General features: G+C 38.6%; 1 long non-coding RNA gene across 1 annotated transcript; it reads left to right on the top strand.

The window, feature by feature from the left end:
- The first annotated feature begins 17,162 nt into the window (after positions 1-17,162).
- LOC136712419 (uncharacterized) lies at positions 17,163-19,821 on the top strand. The gene is made up of 2 exons (XR_010804831.1): positions 17,163-17,357; positions 18,563-19,821. It is a non-coding gene; the product is annotated as an uncharacterized LOC136712419 (long non-coding RNA).
- Positions 19,822-20,361: the final 540 nt, after the last annotated feature.

The raw sequence follows: 20,361 nt of genomic DNA, 5'->3' as shown, positions 1-20,361 counted from the left end.
AGGATTTGTAACCAAGTGTTGAAACTCACAATTTAATGAATGATTCACTATGTAACACAATTTTTGTTCCTGGGTAGTAAGTGTTATTTCCTAATTGCTTATGGCTCAAAAGTATAGAAAAAGGCTATTATTCCCCATAAACTTTGCTTTTGTGACCAGGACAGTGATATTTTGAAATTTACGTTCTTTTTTAGTTCACATAAAGTCAGATAAAAACAACATATGAATCCAAATCTACAGTAATTTACAGTATAATCATAAATCTCAAAAAACTACTGCCTTCTAAATCTTTTGTAGTTGTTTTTTTATTACTTTAGTATAAATACATATTAATTTGGATTCATATGTTGTTTTTTTCGGACTATGTGAACGAAAAGACACAAATTCGCCCATTTTCTCATTGGAAATAAATTTCAAAGTATCACTGTCCAAAAATTGTGTTACATAGTGAATCATTCATTAAATTGTGAGTTTCAACACTTGGTTGCAAATCCTTTGCAGTCAATGACTGGCTGAAGTCTGGAACAAAAAAACAAAACAAAATGTTACACAGTGTTATGTTAGTTTGTCCAAATACTTTTGAGCCCCTAAAATTGGGGGGACCACATATAAAAATGGTGTATTTCCTACACCGTTCACCCAATTTGGATGTAACTACCCTCAGATTAAAGATGAAAGGCTACACTTGAAATACATCTTGATTGTTTCCTTTCAGATCCATTGTGGTGGCGTACAGTCCAAATATTTATGGACCAAACTGTAGCTACCAAAGAATAGCAGCATCCCACTGCTCTCCCTTAGTACACCCCTATTACCCTCTGTATTGAATATCAGAAGAAGGCAAGAAGGCTGTCTTCTCCATCACAGAGACTCTGTAACTTCCTGTCATACAGGAACTGATGACTGAAGCAGATAAGCCTAGACAGGCCTAGACAAGCAAAACTGACACAATTGTCATTTGAGATGTGCACCAGCACATAAGATTTTGTTAATATAATCATGCTTTACAAAATGGTGAACAGCATTTATGCGCTTGTGTCACTAGTCATGTAGAGCTCTGCAATACATTTTGGAAATATACAGGAGAAGAACATGTAAAGCAGATGTTGGTATTCAGAGGACAAAAATTTGAAGGGAATTTTTTCCAATATTAATGTATGAATGAAACACTTCTGCGATCTGTAACCGTGCCAGTCAAACACTCTGCTGACATTTAATTTCCTGAGACTATGCCACCTAGTTATTGTTGATTGAGCACCAGGACCCAACAGCAAAATACTCCAGATCAGCTGCCAGAGGGGAAACTGTTATGGGGTAAGTAATTAGCACAAGTCTAATCTTTCCCTTTTTTGATTTGCAGATTCAGAATCCAGAAGTTCAGCCCTAGGGGGCCACTCTGGTTTGAAATTTCCTGAAACCTACCAAAAAAGAAGTAGAGAAAAGGTATATATTTTTCAGTGGCCATGTGGATTAAAACATGTATTTTAAAAGCAATAGATCAGTAATTTGTACTGACTGTAAATACATCAAACAAGTGTGTGAGTCAGGTTTCCAATAATGAAGGCCAAGCCCAGAGAGGGATGCACAACTGATGCCAGCTTGTATCGACCCTTTGGTTAATGAACAAGTTCTGTTATCTATTTGGAAGCTTGTTTACCCCACCAAACAAACAAAATATAGTCATGCAAGAAGCAGGGCCTTAATTATTATATACCTTTATATACCTGCTGTACTTATAATGAAAATCTACACTGTTTTTAATGGAATTAAAGGTTCTGAGTATAGCTTTAAATATAAATTCACAATTATGTTTTTATCTTTGATGACTTACTATATAAGATTTTTGAATTAATGGCCCCCATTTTTATGTTCCAATGCAGTCAAAGTCCATATCGTGGTCACTGGAGTTACCCATGATGCTGAGTGTGAGTTTTTAAAGAGATGTCACGGGCGGTGCGTGATGGGCAATTTATCACTAATTGGTTAATTATTGTATTATTTCTTTCACTTAATTATATTGTTGTGTGCACTTTATTTTGATGTTCACAGTTGTTATTTTCATTTATGAAGTATGTTTTTTTTGCTTCCTTATTTTGTTGTATCACTTTCTTTTGTATAATTGGTTTATTGGTTTTTAATTGCTTTATTGTTTGTTTGCCAAGTGCACGCTGATAGCCATTTTCTCACCTGGACTTACCTGCACGCTCTCTCCTAATCACCTTCACCTGCACCCCAGTTCTCTGTCCAGGCCCGGTTCTTGCCAGCTATGGAAGGTGGGCAATTGTGGGAATAAATTGAGATTTCTTTTTTCAATACAGATCATGATTCTCCCATTATTCTGAATAGACAACTAAACAAAACATGTCATTTACTAGAGTTTCTGACAAAATGTTAATTGCTGCAGTCTATTTAATAATATTTCATTAATTAAAAAAAAAAATCAAATCGGTTTGAATGAATGATTCAATAACTCTCTCATAAAGAGTTTGTTCAGTTTTGAACAAATCCCTTGAATGAATAATTCAATGACAAATACATTTTTTAACAGTCACTTGTTTAACAGTTACTGGTGAAACAAGGTAATTGATACAATCGTTATTTGAATCATCAAGTTACTTCCAAAAGAAGATTTACTCTATTTTTATCACTACTGTAGACATCAGTGTTTATATCCGAACTATAAACTTTTATCCCTGTACTTCTGTGATAATTTGAATTATTGTAACACAGAAATAATGATACTGTGTGGTTGAAAAGACTATTTGTGAAACTTTCACATGACAACTACTCTTTCTGGATCAGCAGCTGCGCCAATGCAGATTTGAAAGTTCACTGTGATCGTAATCGTACTTAAAGATAGATAGATAGACAGATTTTTTTAAAGATTTTTTTAAGATTTTAGTTTTTGTTTTTTTTAGATAATTTGTTTTTTTAGTGCTACATTGGTGGCTATTTCATGGAAAAAACAAAATGCAGTGACAAACAATAAACTATCAACTATTATTACAACTACAGTGAGGGAAAAAAGTATTTGATCCCCTGCTGATTTTGTACGTTTGCCCACTGACAAAGAAATGATCAGTCTATAATTTTAATGGTAGGTGTATTTTAACAGTGAGAGACAGAATAACAACAAAAAAATCCAGAAAAACGCATTTCAAAAAAGTTATAAATTGAAATAAGTATTTGATCCCCTATCAATCAGCAAGATTTCTGGCTCCCAGGTGTCTTTTATACAGGTAACGAGCTGAGATTAGGAGCACTCTCTTAAAGGGAGTGCTCCTAATCTCAGCTCGTTACCTGTATAAAAGACACCTGTCCACAGAAGCAATCAATCAATCAGATTCCAAACTCTCCACCATGGCCAAGACCAAAGAGCTGTCCAAGGATGTCAGGTACAAGATTGTAGACCTACACAAGGCTGGAATGGGCTACAAGACCAGACCAGAAGGTGACAACAGCTGGTGTGATGATTCGCAAATGGAAGAAACACAAAATAACTGTCGGTCTCCCTCAGTCTGGGGCTCCATGCAAGATCTCGCCTCGTGGAGTTTCAATGATCATGAGAACGGTGAGGAATCAGCCCTGAACTGCACGGGAGGATCTTGTTAATGATCTCAAGGCAGCTGGGACCATAGTCACCAAGTAAACAATTGGTAACACACTATGCCGTGAAGGACTGAAATCCTGCAGCGCCCGCAAGGTCCCCCTGCTCAAGAAAGCACATGTACAGGCCCATCTGAAGTTTGCCAATGAACATCTGAATGATTCAGAGGAGAACTGGGTGAAAGTGTTGTGGTCAGATGAGACCAAAATCAATCTCTTTGGCATCAACTCAACTCGCCGTGTTTGGAGGAGGAGGAATGACCCCAAGAACACTATCCCCACCGTCAAACATGGAGGTGGAAACATTATGATTTGGGGGTGTTTTTCTGCTAAGGGGACAGGACAACTGCACCGCATCAAAGGGACGATGGACAGGGCCATGTACCATCAACTCTTGGGTGAGAACCTCCTTCCCTCAGCCAGGGCATTGAAAATGGGTCGTGGATGGGTATACCAGCATGACAATGACCCAAAACACAGCCAAGCACATTAAGGTCCTGGAGTGGCCTAGCCAGTCTCCAGACCTTAATCCCATAGAAAATCTGTGGAGGGAGCTGAAGGTTCGAGTTGCCTAACGTCAGCCTCGAAACCTTAATGACTTGGAGAGGATCTGCAAAGAGGAGTGGGACAAAATCCCTCCTGAGATGTGTGCAAACCTGGTGGCCAACTACAAGAAACGTCTGACCTCTGTGATTGCCAACAAGGGTTTTGCCACCAAGTACTAAGTCGAAGGGGTCAAATACTTATTTCCCTCATTAACATGCAAATCAATTTATAACTTTTTTGAAATGCATTTTTCTGGATTTTTTTGTTGTTATTCTGTCTCTCACTGTTAAAATTCACCTATCATTAAAATTATAGACTGATCATTTCTTTGTCAGTGGGCAAACGTACAAAATCAGCAGGGGATCAAATACTTTTTTTCCCTCACTGTAACTTCTAAGTGTATGTGTTTTGTTTAATGATTGGATTATATTACATTGTATTGAGTTTAGAAAACAAATAGAAAATTAGTTTTGGGGAGTTACTACTTCAATGATATAATATCATCTACGCATCTACAGCTGCAGTGCCAGCAAGCAAATGTAGAGGGCTCAATAATGTGGCATCTAGAAATGCACTAGACATTGGCACAAGGCAAGATACAGCATTCATCAAGTCAACATTTTTTGTGGAAAATCTATTTTCCATTTCAACAATGGCCCTGTCGAGAATGGAAAGCAAGGATCTCTTCAGAGACTGACTGGGGAGTATTGTAGAATTATCACAGTCAGTGTGGCCCACTGTGGAATTATTATTATTATTATTTTTATTTCTTTATATCCAGGACGACTTACAACATGAGTGCAAAAATACAGTTCAGTAAAGGCATCAATCATTACAAATTCAGAACCAGGTGAGAGCAGTCCCAGAGATTCCAAGGTCAGCGAGGCAGGAGAGGAGAATGAAGTGATGGATGGTGTCAAATGCTGCGGAGAGGTCAAGGAGCATGAGGACTGAGGAGAGGGAGGCCGCCTGAGCACAGGTGAGGGAGTCAGTGACAGCCAGGAGAGCAGTCTCAGTGGAGTGAGCTGTGCGGAAGCCGGATTGCAGAGCATCAAGGAGTGAGTGTTGGGACAGAAAGTCAGAGTGCGGACAGTGGACCGCCTGCTCGAGAGTCTTCAAGAGGAAGGGGAGTAGGGAGACAGGGTGGTAGTTCTGAGGAGAGGTGGCGTCAAGGGTTGGTTTCTTGAGATGACAGTAGCTTGTTTAAATGCAGAGGGGAAACAGCCAGAGAGTAGTGAGGAGTTGAATACACAACACTGTCATCTAGTTGTGTATTCAGTGTTCTTCTTCTCCTGGAAGGGTGTAAATCACCACATGTCTGAAACTCATCTCTGCGAATTGCCTTTAGGGACTCACAAGTTTTACACATGTCCACTGTCTGAGACTGGAGAATAGCATTAGCTGGTTTCAGGACACCAAGTACCCGGACTAAAAATGTCCCCGTTTCAAAAAAATTGTGCCTTTGATTTGGATTAAAAGGCCTGCTGCCTCAGTGCTCAGATCAGTGGTGGCAAAATCATCCTCTGCAATGTTTGAGAGGATGCTGAGAAGAATGTCTTAATTCTCAATAATGCACCTTGTCAGTTCATAATGGCTTGTCCATCGATTTTCCAATAATCGTTTAAGACAAGGACCATCATACTTCTCAGCCACATAGTGGTGATGGAAAAAGTTGTATAGGGAACTGGCAAAGTCAAAAAACTTTTTCCCACATGGATCACACTGGATGGCATGCACAACTGCTAAATGTAGCTGGTGGTTACAATGAATAACAATGAATGTAAGGTATATACCGATCAAGCTTGTTTTGCAGCAGGGCTTGTACACCACCTCGTACCCCACTCATCACTGAGGCACCATCATAGCACTCACTGTTCCCACTTCTCTGGAATTTCTACTGTAGGAGATAGGAGATGGAAACAGCCTTATGGGAAATGGAGATGGGGAAGAAGCCAGAGGAGGAGGAAAAGAAACAGCTGCTAGCAGATTCAATAAACAACCCTCTACCCAAACGTCTGTCTTGCCCACCCAATCAGAATTTAGGCAAAGACAGCATTAAGCTTTTATTTTTTATGATTTGTGCATTGGTTAAAAGCAATCTGAGGCGGGCTGTGTGTTGAGAAGATGAGGGAGGGCTGTAGACTGCCCCAACCAATAAAAAAATAACACCAGAAAATTGCAGTATTTTTCTATGTTTTAATTGGCTGAAAGCAACTGCAATCCACACTTACGACTCGCCTTCAGTAGCGAAGAAGCAGATTCTGACAGACACGACACGAGCGATAACATTAACAAGCAGAAGTATTTGTGTGCAATGCATAGATTTTTGGTGCCTGTAAGACTTGTGGGAGGAATAGAGACCAAGTAAGCTGGGATATATCATGAAAACGTTTCTGGTTTCATTGATTGAGATGGAGAAGCAATACATATGGGTAGAATGCAGGACTGTAGATCTGAAAGTGAAAGTTTTTCAGGAGTCGACCGAACCTAAGCATTTTCTCACCCCTCTGAGGTATTTTGTCTACATTGAAACATACACCGATCAGCCATAACATTATGACCACTGACAGGTGAAGTGAATAACACTGATAATGTCGTTATCATGGCACCTGCCAGTGGGTGGGATATATTAGGCAGCAAGTGAACATTTTGTCCTCAAAGTTGATGTGTTAGAAGCAGGAAAAATGGGCAAGCGTAAGGATCTGAGCGACTTTGACAAGGGCCAAATTGTGATGCTAGATGACTAGGTAAGAGCATCTCCAAAACCTGCAGCTCTTGTGGGGTGTTCCCAGTCTGCAGTGGTCAGTACCTATCAAAAGTGATCCAAGGAAGGAAAAGCGCTGAACAGGGTCATGGGCGGCCAAGGCTCATTGATGCACGTAGGGAGCGAAGGCTGGCCCGTGTGGTCCAATCCAACAGACGAGCTACTGTAACTCAATTTGCTGAAAAAGTTAATGCTGGTTCTGATAGAAAGGTGTCAGAACACACAGTGCGTCGCAGTTTGTTGCGTATGGGGCTGCATAACCGCAGACCAGTCAGGGTGCCCATGCTGACCCCTGTCCACTGCCAAAAGTGCCTAGAATGGGCATGTGAGCATCAGAACTGGACCACGGAGCAATGGAAGAAGGTGGCCTGGTGTGATGAATCATGAGTTCAAGGTGTTGACTTGGCTTTGGAGTGGCATCCAAATTCCCCAGATCTCAATCCAATTGAGCATCTGTGGGATGTGTTGGCCAAACAAGTCCAATCCATGGAGGCCTCTCCTCGCAATTTACAGGACTTAAAGGATCTGCTGCTAATCTCTTGGTGCCAGATACCACAGCACACCTTCAGAGGTCTAGTGGAGTCCATGCCTCGACGGGTCAGGGCTGTTTTGGTGGCAAAAGGGGGACCTACACAATACTAGGTAGGTGATCATAATGTTATGGCTGATCGTTGTACAATAGCTTATGAGCAAACTTTATGGTGGTTATTAAGGTTATCACATACTTTGGAGTTAAATAAGAATTGTAAATGTTACTATAAATCTGTATAGGTTTTTTTTTTTTTTTTGCCATATGACAGGAATGTTCTATTTTCTAAATATTTGAATGTTATTTGAAGAATTTATATTTAAAGCAATGCTGAAGTATCTGGTAACCAATATTAACACTCAAATAGAGAATGTAAAAAAGTGAATTGACTGGTGTTTTAAAAATATAGAATTTATCCAGGTGACCTACAATAGAATAGACAAAGAATATCACTAGAGCTGCCAGCTGATATGAATTACTGCTTTATTAGCCCAACTGCATTCAAGTCGTGTGTAAGAATGCCATCTTGTACTCATGTTGCTGATGTTCATTTCTATAATTTCTTTCAGTTTAAGGTCATGCCACTAAAAGGTAATTTGCCAACGTTCAATTTGAACTTCATAAAAAGTGCTGGTTCACATCCAAAGCACTTCCGATTGTCAAATTCAGAGTATGGTGTGTGATTTATCAAGAAACAAAAGCATACCTACTCACATATGTAGACATTTTGTTATGCAGATAATTAATTTAAATGCCCGCCATATATATTTTATTAAATGTACTTGTTTTTTCTTCAGTTTTTCTCTCTGCTGTTCAGTACTTTTAAATTTAAATTTAATAACTTAAACAAATTTTAAAATGTTTACTTATTGGGAGAAACCAATGTCCTGTTTGAGAAATGTGGAAACAATTTGTTTATATTTCACCTCTGTCTCCACAGTCAATAAGGAGGTCATTCTGGTGGTGATGCATCACACTACCAACCCGGAGCTCGTTTTGGCTGAGAGCAGCTCTCTGGTGAAGAACAGGGCAAACATAGTGGGAACTGTGGACTGTCTGTTCCATGAGACTGTGGGATTACTGCAGTGTGGAGTCAACACCCAGGCTGTGAAACTGGTCTCTGTACAAAAATACATGAAATACGTAAACAATACAAACATTAAGAACAGAAACCACTTTCAATCTGACATTTCACAGTATAGAAATGAAATAATTTTGAATTACCTCCTGGCTTTCCTCAGGCTCGGAGCCAGGCCCCGTGTTGCCATCAGCGTCAGAAGCTGAGCGCTCTGTGTAAGATTCAGAGTATAGTTCAGCTGTGAGTGGTGAAGAGGGGAAATGGAGATGCAGGCAGGCAGAGTGTGTGTGAGACGGGTCTCTGTCCTGCTTGTCCTACAGAGCCTCTCTTATCTGAAATGGCACTGGACACACCCAAAGCAGCAACACCACCAGGCAACAGGTCCTTAAGAGAGGACACTGTCAAATCTAACATTCAGTAAAAAGCCACTGTTTTGACCATTTTCAGTTGAATTAATCCTCAGCATCAAATGCATTGAGACACAGCTTTCAGATGCCTTGTACTTTAAGATATGTTGTATATTTAGGATTCCCTGTTATTGCTTTAATAAAATGTTATTTTATGAGAGCAATAAGCAAAAGGGGGAACAAAGATATATAATTGAATTAATAATTTTAAGCACTCTTGCTATTAGAAATAGATGAAGGCCTAAACTGGCTATCTAGTAACTGTTTAGAAAGAAATGGTTTTCTGTGAGTGTGCTAAAGAACTTCTCATATCTGTCATTACAGTGAAATAACTGGAATACATAGTATACACCTAACAATTGCTTAGAATGAAATGCTTTTCTTTATGAAATGTAAGATGAGTGCTCAAAATAATTAGACATCTATATTTCTACCTGGGCTTGATTATGTTGACAGTTTATGGCTGTGCTTTGCCATTAATCCAGATTTCACCTTGTTCTCTATGGATTGGTTTCAGACCTTGATTAGCACTAGTTTAAGTACTTTACTCAGAATATGGCAATCACCATTGTTTTGTATACAGAATGATTTAGCCTGAAGGACAATAAAGCATTGGTATATAGTAGTATACTAGGCTAGCAAAAGTAATGTAGCCATGTACATAAACAACCTACAGTCTGAATTAAACCTTCTTGGATCTGTCTCACATGTACCAACTTTTAAAATCTCAATTTGACTTACTAGTAAATGACTTACAAAGTGAGAGGGATTTAACCAAAGACAAAGAACTGTCTATTTTTTTAATTAAACCTTAATCATTATCAATAAGTTGAATACCTAAACTGAGCACACTGTCACCCCCACGACAGAGCCCAGGAGATCTAGTTTATGTAGCAGGCCTACGAACCCAGTACTCAGAGTGTTTTTTTTAAATTATTATTTAAAACAGTCCTAAACTTTCTCACTCTATAGTGATGTACATTAAGTAAAAAGAAAAACACTTTGATGTATTGCATTTTTCTTCTTTTCTATGGATTATATCTGCTTAGAAATGTTCAGTCCTGATCATTTAGACAATCTCATTCTTAAACACGACCTATTCATCTAAATTGTGTATATATGGATTACCTTTAAATATATGTGTATCTCACTGTCTGTCTGTCTAAATGGAATGAGTATTTTGTACTTTATTATTTTACCATGCTACTGTAGCATAAGGTACACTTATAAATTTCAATTAAAGAAGTGAATTTATAGTATCACCTTATCACGAATCCTGGAATCTTGTAGAACTCAATTTCTGTAATAATTGGACGCAGACACCAATTCCAAAGATATAAATTGTCAAATTTATTCAAAACAAAGACTAAATGTAGCACTACACTAATTATACAAAAGGGAAAAACTAATTAAAATTCAACTCTAGATCAACAAATCAAAGACAAATCACTTCCGTGACCAAATCAAAGACCATGGGATCGCATATGATAACACAAATCGTTAAACAAAAAAGGTTATAAACACATTGACTACAATACCGGTTAGTAAGACGAAGGGGAGTCTCTCGTTAGTATTATTAGTCAGACATTAAATAACTACGCAGTTTAGTATTTATGTCAGGTAACTTCTCGTTATATATATATCAGTCTCATTCACGTTTAGGTGCCGAGAAAGATCCTATCATTACTTGTTACCACAATTTCCCTTAACTGATTATTATTCAATGATTAAGGATAGGCAGGGCCACCAATAATCTAATGTCTATTAACTTGTGTCAATTTCAGACTAAACAGTTAAACAGGAATGAGAAGATATTTCTCGGAGTTGACAGATTTTATTTCTAAAATTATCAACAAAACAGTTTAATGCAACACACATTCATATTTAAGAAAACTAAATGATATTACACATTCTAGAGTTATGAATCACAGATTAACATTTCTAATTGATTTCTCAAATGTCATGAATCATGAACTCCAAACTGTTAAACTTATCAGAACTTCGTCGCAGAGAGGCCTCTCTGGCTTCGGGCTCAGATAACAGCACACGGCACGAGGTCCGTGTGGTTGGAACAAAGGCAGTCCGGTTCGGCTTTGTCCAAGAACTTCAACTCAGTCGATGCACCTGGAAGTTGGGGTTTCGTGAATGTAGAGTCTTTTCTAAACAGATTTTCCACTGGTTTGAAGGCTCCAAGGTTGTGCACAAAATCTTCTTTGTAAGCAGGGTTTCCACCGGAGTTACTTGAAGACAAAGTCTTTGAGGAAAGCAGGGCCCTGTTCGGTTCCAAGGGTCAAGTTTCTTAAGACTCAATAGCTATTTAAATGACTGACACTTTCGTTTTCAGTCAACTTAGTTAATTGTCCAGCTGTAAAACTCCACTGATCAGGTGGGCACAGGCGGGCATGCACAGTTTCTAAAGTTCTTTATTTAATAAAGTCCTTTAAAATAATTATTTGTACGGCTCAATCTCCTTCTCCCAGTTTAACTCTTCTGTTGCCGGCAAAGACTTGGTTGGTTTCTGGTTCCGGTTTGGGCAACAGAGCTACAGGTTGAGCTGTGGCAGCGAGTTACTGATTCAGGTGAGAGAGAGAGATAGATGCCGTGCACTACCCTTTATACGCCTGTCAGATCAATAGATGATTGGTTCTTGAGTTTGTGAGATTGGATTTTGGTTTCAGCCCCCAGTGTCCTATTGGAGGGGGGCTTGATTTATGACTGATGTCAATCCATGTCATCGTTTGGAAATGCCGGTTGGCCCGGGTTCGTAGCCCTATGTCGGGTTTCGGCTCTCGTCCATTTCAAAGAGTTTTTATTACCTACAGGCCCCCTTCCCCAGACATCTCACAGCAGGGATTCCAAACTATCTGGCCTATTCTCTGTGCCATCCTCCCAAGACTGTCACTTTGATGTAAACCAGTTCACAGCTGATGAGTTAAGGAAATCTGATAACTTTGGGGAGGAGAGGTCTTCTTTATATCAGTTCTTCAGCTCAGAGCTAAAATGCTCTTATCAAAATACACCCAACATAACGCTACACAGTCGTTATTTTTCCTCACACAGCTGTATCATAGCAGCCGCGCATTGTCCGGGTGCTGCGGTTGCATGTAGTGCGAAATGTCGGCGAGTCTAGTGTTTCTTAAAGAAAACTGTCACAGCTACAGTGACTAGTAAATAGTGCATATTTCGGTTGCAGTTGCTTTAGTCTATGATCTCTGGTTTATTCATGATTTTTCTGGAAAACACAAAAGAAGTAAATGAAAATGCCTTACCATATCGCTCTTTACTGATCCTGTTTTCTGAGAAATGGCGGAGTGCGGGGTCTTCACAGCCAACAAAGATTCTGTGTTTAAACGAGATTAAACTCCCGCTTTTCTCCCATCTGTGAGAAGGGCTGCTCTAATACGATCCAAGTGCATCGTGTTAAAAATGCAATTGGTTTTAAAAGAGTAGACTGGAATAAAAAATTATGCAGGTTTTCCATTATGTAGAGAGGAAAAAAAAAATACACCAAAACTTCATGCAAATCCCATAATGCACCGTTTTGGGGAACACAAATGTTCCCATCTACATTAGGTGGCGTTGACTATCTAATTTACATAGAGGATATTTAGCGCCCCCTGTTGAAAAGGTCACAGTTACCAGGTCACAGTGAGCTCACGAACTCCAAATCGGATCTCCCCTTTTTCCCCCACTCTTCCTCACCTCCCCATCTCGATCCCCTTGGAATCCACCACACTCTCTCCTTCTTCTTCCACTAAAAATCTAGGAGTCACCCTCGATCCTGCGCTCTCCTACACCCAGCACATCACCACGCTGACACGCACCTGCAGATTCTTCCTGAGCAACATACACCGGATCCGTCCCTTCCTCACCGACTACTCGACTCAGCTGCTCGTCCAGTCACTGGTCCTCTCCCGCCTGGACTACTGCAACTCCCTCCTGGCCGGCCTGCCTGCATCTACTACCCGCCGCTCCAGCTCATCCAGAACTCTGCGGCTCGTCTGGTATTCTCTCTGCCACGATTCGCACACGCTACTCCACTGCTCCGCTCCCTTCACTGGCTCCCGATAGGGGCACGCATTCAGTTCAAGACTTTGACCCTCACCTACCGCTGTCTCGACCACACTGCACCGAGTTACCTTCAGTCACTCGTCTCTCCATACATCCCCTCCAGACCACTACGCTCCTCCAGTGCCAGAAGACTAACTCTACCTCCTCTCCACTCTCCTTCCTCCAGAGCCACTCCTTCTCATCCCTGGCCCCTAAATGGTGGAACGACCTGCTCAATGAAGTCAAAACAGCAGAGTCCTTGACCTCATTCCGGCGCTTACTCAAGACGCATCTTTTCTTACAGTACTTGTAATATTAGTCCTTTTATCCCTGCTAGATAGCACTTCACAGTTTTTATGATGCTTCTTGCGTTCTTGATTGTTTTCCTCCTTGCTCCCTTTCCCATAACCCCTGACTGTGACCCTACATCTTGACAGCACTTTGCTTTCACCGTCCAGGATGTAGGACCTCACTTACTGTACTTGTGTAAATTGTAAATTGGAATTTGTAAAATGTATTATTTTGAATTGCTATGTTTTAGTTAAATTGAATTTGTAATGATTGATGCCTTGTACTTACTGTATTTTTGCACTTATGTTGTAAGTCGCCCTGGATAAGGGTGTCTGCCAAGAAAAAAAATTAAAATAAAAATAAAATAATAATAATAATAATAATAATAATAATTAATAATAATAATAATAAAAAGTCATGGACCATAATATGCATTAGATAATGAAGATGTATAAGTGTCAGCAGCTGCCTTTGTTTTTTGTTTATTCTTCTCCCCAGTACTGTGGAGAAATGTATTTAATTTCATATTACAATAATTTACTTATTTTACAGTCAAAAAGTCAGTTTTTACCATTTTGCCCAGGCACCACTAGATGCCCAGCAACAATCTGATACATCTAACCCCTTGAGCTATTCAATTTGGGTCTGTACATGGCATTTCACCCCCCATTGTCTGAGTTACAATCCTTATTTTTTTCTGGAATTGCACAAATACACCAGCCAGCAGTGAAAACGTGTATTTTCCCCTATATTTATATATTGCATATATAATGGAATAAAAATATAACTAAACAGAATAAGTAGATATGTACCGGGCACCGCAAATTATGGTTAAAAAGCAACTTAATCCTTATACTTTTATTTTAATGCGCATTCGCCGTCGTTCATCCCTCTTCGACTCCCAAAGCGCAGGTTGCGTTGTGTTGCCAGCAGATGCTGCTCACGTCACACCGGGATCCTGCCCCGCGCCTGCGCAGTGCCTCCACTCCATCACTCCCGGAGCCAAGAGAATCAGCCCAAATCAAATCGCATCCCCCGCCCCAACGCTAATCGGTGTTGTGAAACTACTGAAACATACATTATGAAAATAATAACTGAAGAAAACGTAATTAGATAGATGTTATCAAGGGAGTAGTATATACTATGTATTGTGGACTGATCAAGTTTATGTGTAAAGACTTTGACATTATCGTTTTAGCTACTTTAACTGCTGAAAAACTTTGCTCTCCACCTGTCTCCTGTCGTATCGATTTTCTGGTGGAAAATATGCCACTCATGCTCCGTTTCTCCCATCTCTCTGTATATCATATTGCTACACCAGATTGCATGAGTGTTTAATGTCAGTCATGTTTAATTGTGTTTACTGGCCCTCTTAGGCGTTTACCTGTATTATAAGTGTTTTTGCCACCAGAGCACTTATCCGCCAGAGTATTTCAAAAAAGCCTTCAATAGGGGCCAAAATAGTATCCGCCGATAAACTGTTGATCATTTTGATGCGCTAAGAACAGCAGGGCGTGTCGAGCCTCCGCTGTCCTCCGTGTTGTCCGCACAGCAGCGATACAGACTCGATGTGCTGCTGCTTTGGTCTGAATCTGTGAGAAACCACGCCCATTCATTTGAATATACCAAATGGAAATGTGCCATTATGAAATAGTGCCATGAAATACTGAAATGTGCCATTATGAAATAGTGCCATGAAATACTGAAATGTGCCATTATGAAATAAAAGTGCCATGAAATACTGAAATGTGCCATTATGAAATAGTGCCATGAAATACTGAAATGTGCCATTATGAAATAGTGCCATGAAATACTGAAATGTGCCATTATGAAATAGTGCCATGAAATACTGAAATGTGCCATTATGAAATAAAAGTGCCATGAAATACTGAAATGTGCCATTATGAAATAGTGCCATGAAATACTGAAATGTGCCATTATGAAATAGTGCCATGAAATACTGAAATGTGCCATTATGAAATAGTGCCATGAAATACTGAAATGTGCCATTATGAAATAGTGCCATGAAATACTGAAATGTGCCATTATGAAATAGTGCCATGAAATACTGAAATGTGCCATTATGAAATAAAAGTGCCATGAAATACTGAAATGTGCCATTATGAAATAGTGCCATGAAATACTGAAATGTGCCATTATGAAATAGTGCCATGAAATACTGAAATGTGCCATTATGAAATAGTGCCATGAAATACTGAAATGTGCCATTATGAAATAGTGCCATGAAATACTGAAATGTGCCATTATGAAATAGTGCCATGAAATACTGAAATGTGCCATTATGAAATAGTGCCATGAAATACTGAAATGTGCCATTATGAAATAAAAGTGCCATGAAATACTGAAATGTGCCATTACGAAATAGTGCCATGAAATACTGAAATGTGCCATTATGAAATAGTGCCATGAAATACTGAAATGTGCCATTATGAAATAGTGCCATGAAATACTGAAATGTGCCATTATGAAAAACATAATTAAAAAAAAATACTATTTATTTATATATTGACTCATTTATATATTTATTTTTATATTTACTTATATATTTATATATTCATTGCCTCATTTATTTATTTATTTATTTATTTCATAGCCTTATTTAATTATGTATTTAATATTTACTCAAACGGCATTCCATACTAGTTGGCTCTAATATTCTGCTGCAATATTCTATTATTATGTTGTTCAGATTGTATTCGTTTTGAATTGTTAAATTTATATGCACTTGGTTTATATACATTTTAAAGTTTATACTTTATACTTTAAATGGGGTCGTCTTAAAACCTGCCTGTAAGCGCACGGAGATCAAAGACAATAACTTTATTTTTATTTAAGTCCAGTTGGCGACAGCAAAACATGATTAATCCAGGAGATGAGCAGACACGATCAAGGACATATCAAGGTGATTTACAATACAAAGCAGTCACATCCCAGCAAACATACAACGTTGGAAATTACGTTAGCCACAACGTTATGGCAACATTGTGTGTTAGCAGGGATTTACACTGTACTTAAATGTAATTTGTGATTTCCTTTATATTATAATTGTGGGTTTGTTTTTTAAAAATACTTTGCACTGCTTGTTTGATTGTTTTATCCCTTTTTTTCTTACACGAGCCAGGATACTGATTAATAACCGTATTCTGTCTTTGCACATTAACTTGCTGCTATTATCTTGACCGGGAAAATAAAGCATTATTTTAGTAGATATGTTATATGTTAAGTAATCACGCAGACTTCCCGGCGTGTGTGTGTAATCAATAAACCTGTTATTACCGCAATTCCTTGTGTCCGAGACCGTCACAAGACCACCCGTGACATCAATACAAAGACTAATCATAATTCAACTACAGCACAGCTATGTGGTTTCTACCTATTGTCAGCATTTTAACAAATTAATTATTATGATGATTATTAATAATGAACTACTTTGCCCATGATGAAGCTGGATTGCAGATTCGCTCAGCTGTGCCACCCCAAGAATAAGAACTGGACCCCCTGGCCACCCCGTTTCACATTGTCTGGAATCGGATTCATTTTAGCAAATGTAATGGGGCTAAAATAATCCCCTTACTTAAAATATGGTGTTTATATGTTTTTATTTATGTATTCTCTAATTAGTGTTATTGAAGATGTTCAATCGCTATATCTGCATATTAACCTCGCACGGGATTGTGTGCGCGGGTTTGATAAGGGAGCAGTGACTCTTGCCTACTCGAAAGACAAGTATAGAAAACCGAAATGTTTCTTTTGTGTATATGTAAAGAGGCACAGTTCATGGAAAAGTTTTTTTGGCTGTTGTAGATGGTACTATACATAAATATATATATTTTCTAGAATACGTTTTCGAGAAACAGCCTGTGGCTCAATTAGCCCATTTCTTTTTTCGATCAAATAAAAAAGGAAAAAACTGTTTGTATCTCGGTGCAGAAGGGACTGGAGACTGAAGGTGTGCCAGGATCTGGTCGCTGTTTCTGCCGAGAGGAAGAGGAAGCACGTCGCGGTCTCGGCGGTTGTTCTGGAGTTTCTCAACCCCGTCGCTGGAGCGCCAGGAGCAACAGACATGTAACTATATCTGCTAAGACACTTTATTTTGCTCAGGACATTTATTGTATTTGTATTTTCTTTAATGTAAGGGTGACATTGTGTGAACGTGATGTGTTTATCTTTGTGTTGGTGATTGGTAAACAGATATTCCACACAGGCTATATACACTGATATAGGATGACAAGAGGTACAACTGCGCAGTGAATACGAATAGTTAGGACAGAAAAAGGCGTGAAAATGGTTTAACTTGGAAAAGAGAAGTCCAAATCTCTTCAGCAAAGAAAGTTTTTTTTTCTAAGACTGTGATCAGGCTTGAAATTGTTGAGGTCTGTTAAGAGATGGAGTCGGGCCACTTCACCGTTTTGTTGGGTTTGGGGAAATAGGAGAAGATTTGTACAGGTCGCTGCCGTGTTTTCATTTTTGTTATTTTTTTATATCACAAATGTGGGATCGGAGACGGTCTCGAAGATAAAAAATCCTGTAAAACGGACTACACAAATAGTACACCGGACCAGCTCCGATTTAGAGGTACCCACTCCAGGGAGAGATTTTAAGAGCAACTGGGTTTTCTAACCTTCCCCGACATAAGTAGCGGGAATTAAATTGCTCTCGCTTATACAAAGGTGTAGAGATAATTAACACATTTATTTATTTCAATTTAGCAGCTAATTTTAAATCCCGTTCTGCCTCACAATGTCCCGGGATAGTGGGTCAGGTCAGCCCTATCAGCGCATCACAGAAGTCCTTGATAGTGTCTGCTGATCTCCCCCCTTAAGCATGTTTTGTTCTCGCCAACTGAACTTAAATCAAAATAAAGTTATTGTCTTTGATCTCCGGGCGTCACCTAGTGCCACCGGGCAGGTTTTAGGACGACTGTTTAAGGGTCAATGTTTAATAGCATTCTTTTTCATAACAAACCAATGCATTTTAAAATACACTGTGGTTAAGGTAGAGTATGATTTCATTTAATAATCGAATTAAAATTGTTTTAACACCAATCATAGTCAAACTATCGCAAACTGTTTGACATTTTTTATTTAAAGAGCTGTTTGGGAGCCAAAAGAGCCGGCTTTTTGGTGAGCTGAGCCGAACGAGCCAGCTCATTGAAAAGAGTCTGAATGCACATCACTAGTTGATAGTGAGTGAAACCACAGTGTTTACTTAACTGGTAAGAATTCCATATAACAGATTTCTAAAACATGTGCATTTTTTATTTGTTTCAGGAAATTCAGCAGCAGCAGCCTGTAGCCCAAAGCACTGCAGCGATGGATAAGATTGGCCTGGATGTGAAAAATCCACCTGCTGCTAAAGGCAAGAAGAAAACTCTGGCCAGTTTCTTCAAGGAAACCAGACACACAACACCAACAGCATCACTGTCAACCACATTTGATCCCATGGTACAGTTTAGAGAAGCAGTGGCTGCTGAACTCAACGTTTACATTTACATGCCATGTGTAGACCATGGAGAAGATCCACTGAAATGGTGGAAGTTTCACAAAATAAACTTCCCTAGGCTATGCAAACTAGCACATAAATATCTGTGCATACAAGCAACAAGCTCTGCATCAGAGAGAGCTTTTAGCACTAGTGGTAATGTATCGAATCATTGCTCCTGTCTGAAACCAGACAAGGTGGATATGCTTGTTTTTTTGGAAAAGTACCTCTCAAGTGATAAGTAGAACTTTTTAGAAAGAGAATTTGGGAGTACCAGTTGGTCATTAAAAAAAAACCAAAAAAACAATAACAGTTGTAGTGGTTTGATTGAGTGAACCACACTTTTATGTCCAGTTTCCTTTTTAAAAGAGTTTATACAAATTATGTTACATCCTGCTTAAATGTCCCTGTTTGTTTGGACAATCTTATTTTCATGAAAATTTGTATGTTCTTATTTATTGTTCTATTTATTTTATTTAGATGTACTATTGCTACGGAGAAAATAACAAGTTTGCAGTAATGCAAAGATGTTATTGTTCTTTAATTTTGTAAAAATATTTTAATTTGAAAACACTGTGCATTTCTAGTTGTTGTTGTTGCTAGTTTGTATTTTTGAGTTGAGAAATACACATTTCAGCATTATCAGTAATCTGTGTGTGCATTTTCCTTGATAACCAAGCAAGTTGACTCATGATACCATTTGTTTATTATATCGCAATCGCAATATTGACCTCCATAATCGCAATATGACATTTTCCCCAAATTGTGCAGCCCTAGTAAATGGTTTACATGTTTTTATTATTATTATTATTTATTATTGTCAGTAAATGGCTTTAAATGTTTTTGTTTTAAATCTAAACCTTTGAAAATATTTTGTTTTAACCGAGTTGAATGTACTAAAGACACTGTTTTGTTCTGTGAAAGTTTATGAAAGACGTGTTTTTATTATAGACTTTTTTTATAGACTGTTTTTTTATTAGAGACTTGAAATAATTCTGAGACTTTATAAAGATGTTGCAAATATGTTTTTAATACAGTTGTAATACAATTTGTCTGTTTTTATACTAGACACTTCACTGTTGAAATTGTTCCACATGGAACAAAATGATTATGTGCATAATGGTTGTGTTATAGTTGAAGTAGAATAAAAAAATATGTAATCACAAAATGATCAATTTCAAACCAAACTTAACATATCAAATAAATTACGATCCATTTAGGTAATAAAAAAAATTGAGGTATGAGTATTATTTGCTTCTGTCTGTGTAGTAGAAAATTGAGACTACTTAATTTTAGTCATTCTCATCCTCTTCCTTGGGCACCCATGTGGATGCTCTTCACGTGTATTTCCATACCTCTCAATGCACACGTTGTGTAATGCTCAAGCAGCCACAATGATTTCTACAACTATGTCCACCTGAGAGTTTTGTAGTTCACGTAGCCATCACCATTTACATTTCAGCCAACCAAATGCCTGTTCAACTAATACCCTCCCTCTGCTGATCATTGCATTTCTGCACAAGTCATCATCCCTCAAGGTACCATTGTCACATTTTGGTGTGACTATGAAAGGGAAGCTGTTGCTGAT

Source organism: Amia ocellicauda, chromosome 1 (genome assembly GCF_036373705.1).
Source record: "Amia ocellicauda isolate fAmiCal2 chromosome 1, fAmiCal2.hap1, whole genome shotgun sequence".
Taxonomy (NCBI): Eukaryota; Metazoa; Chordata; class Actinopteri; order Amiiformes; family Amiidae; genus Amia; species Amia ocellicauda.
The sequence above is the reverse complement of the archived record's forward strand: the minus strand, read 5'-3'. Positions and strand labels throughout refer to the sequence as shown.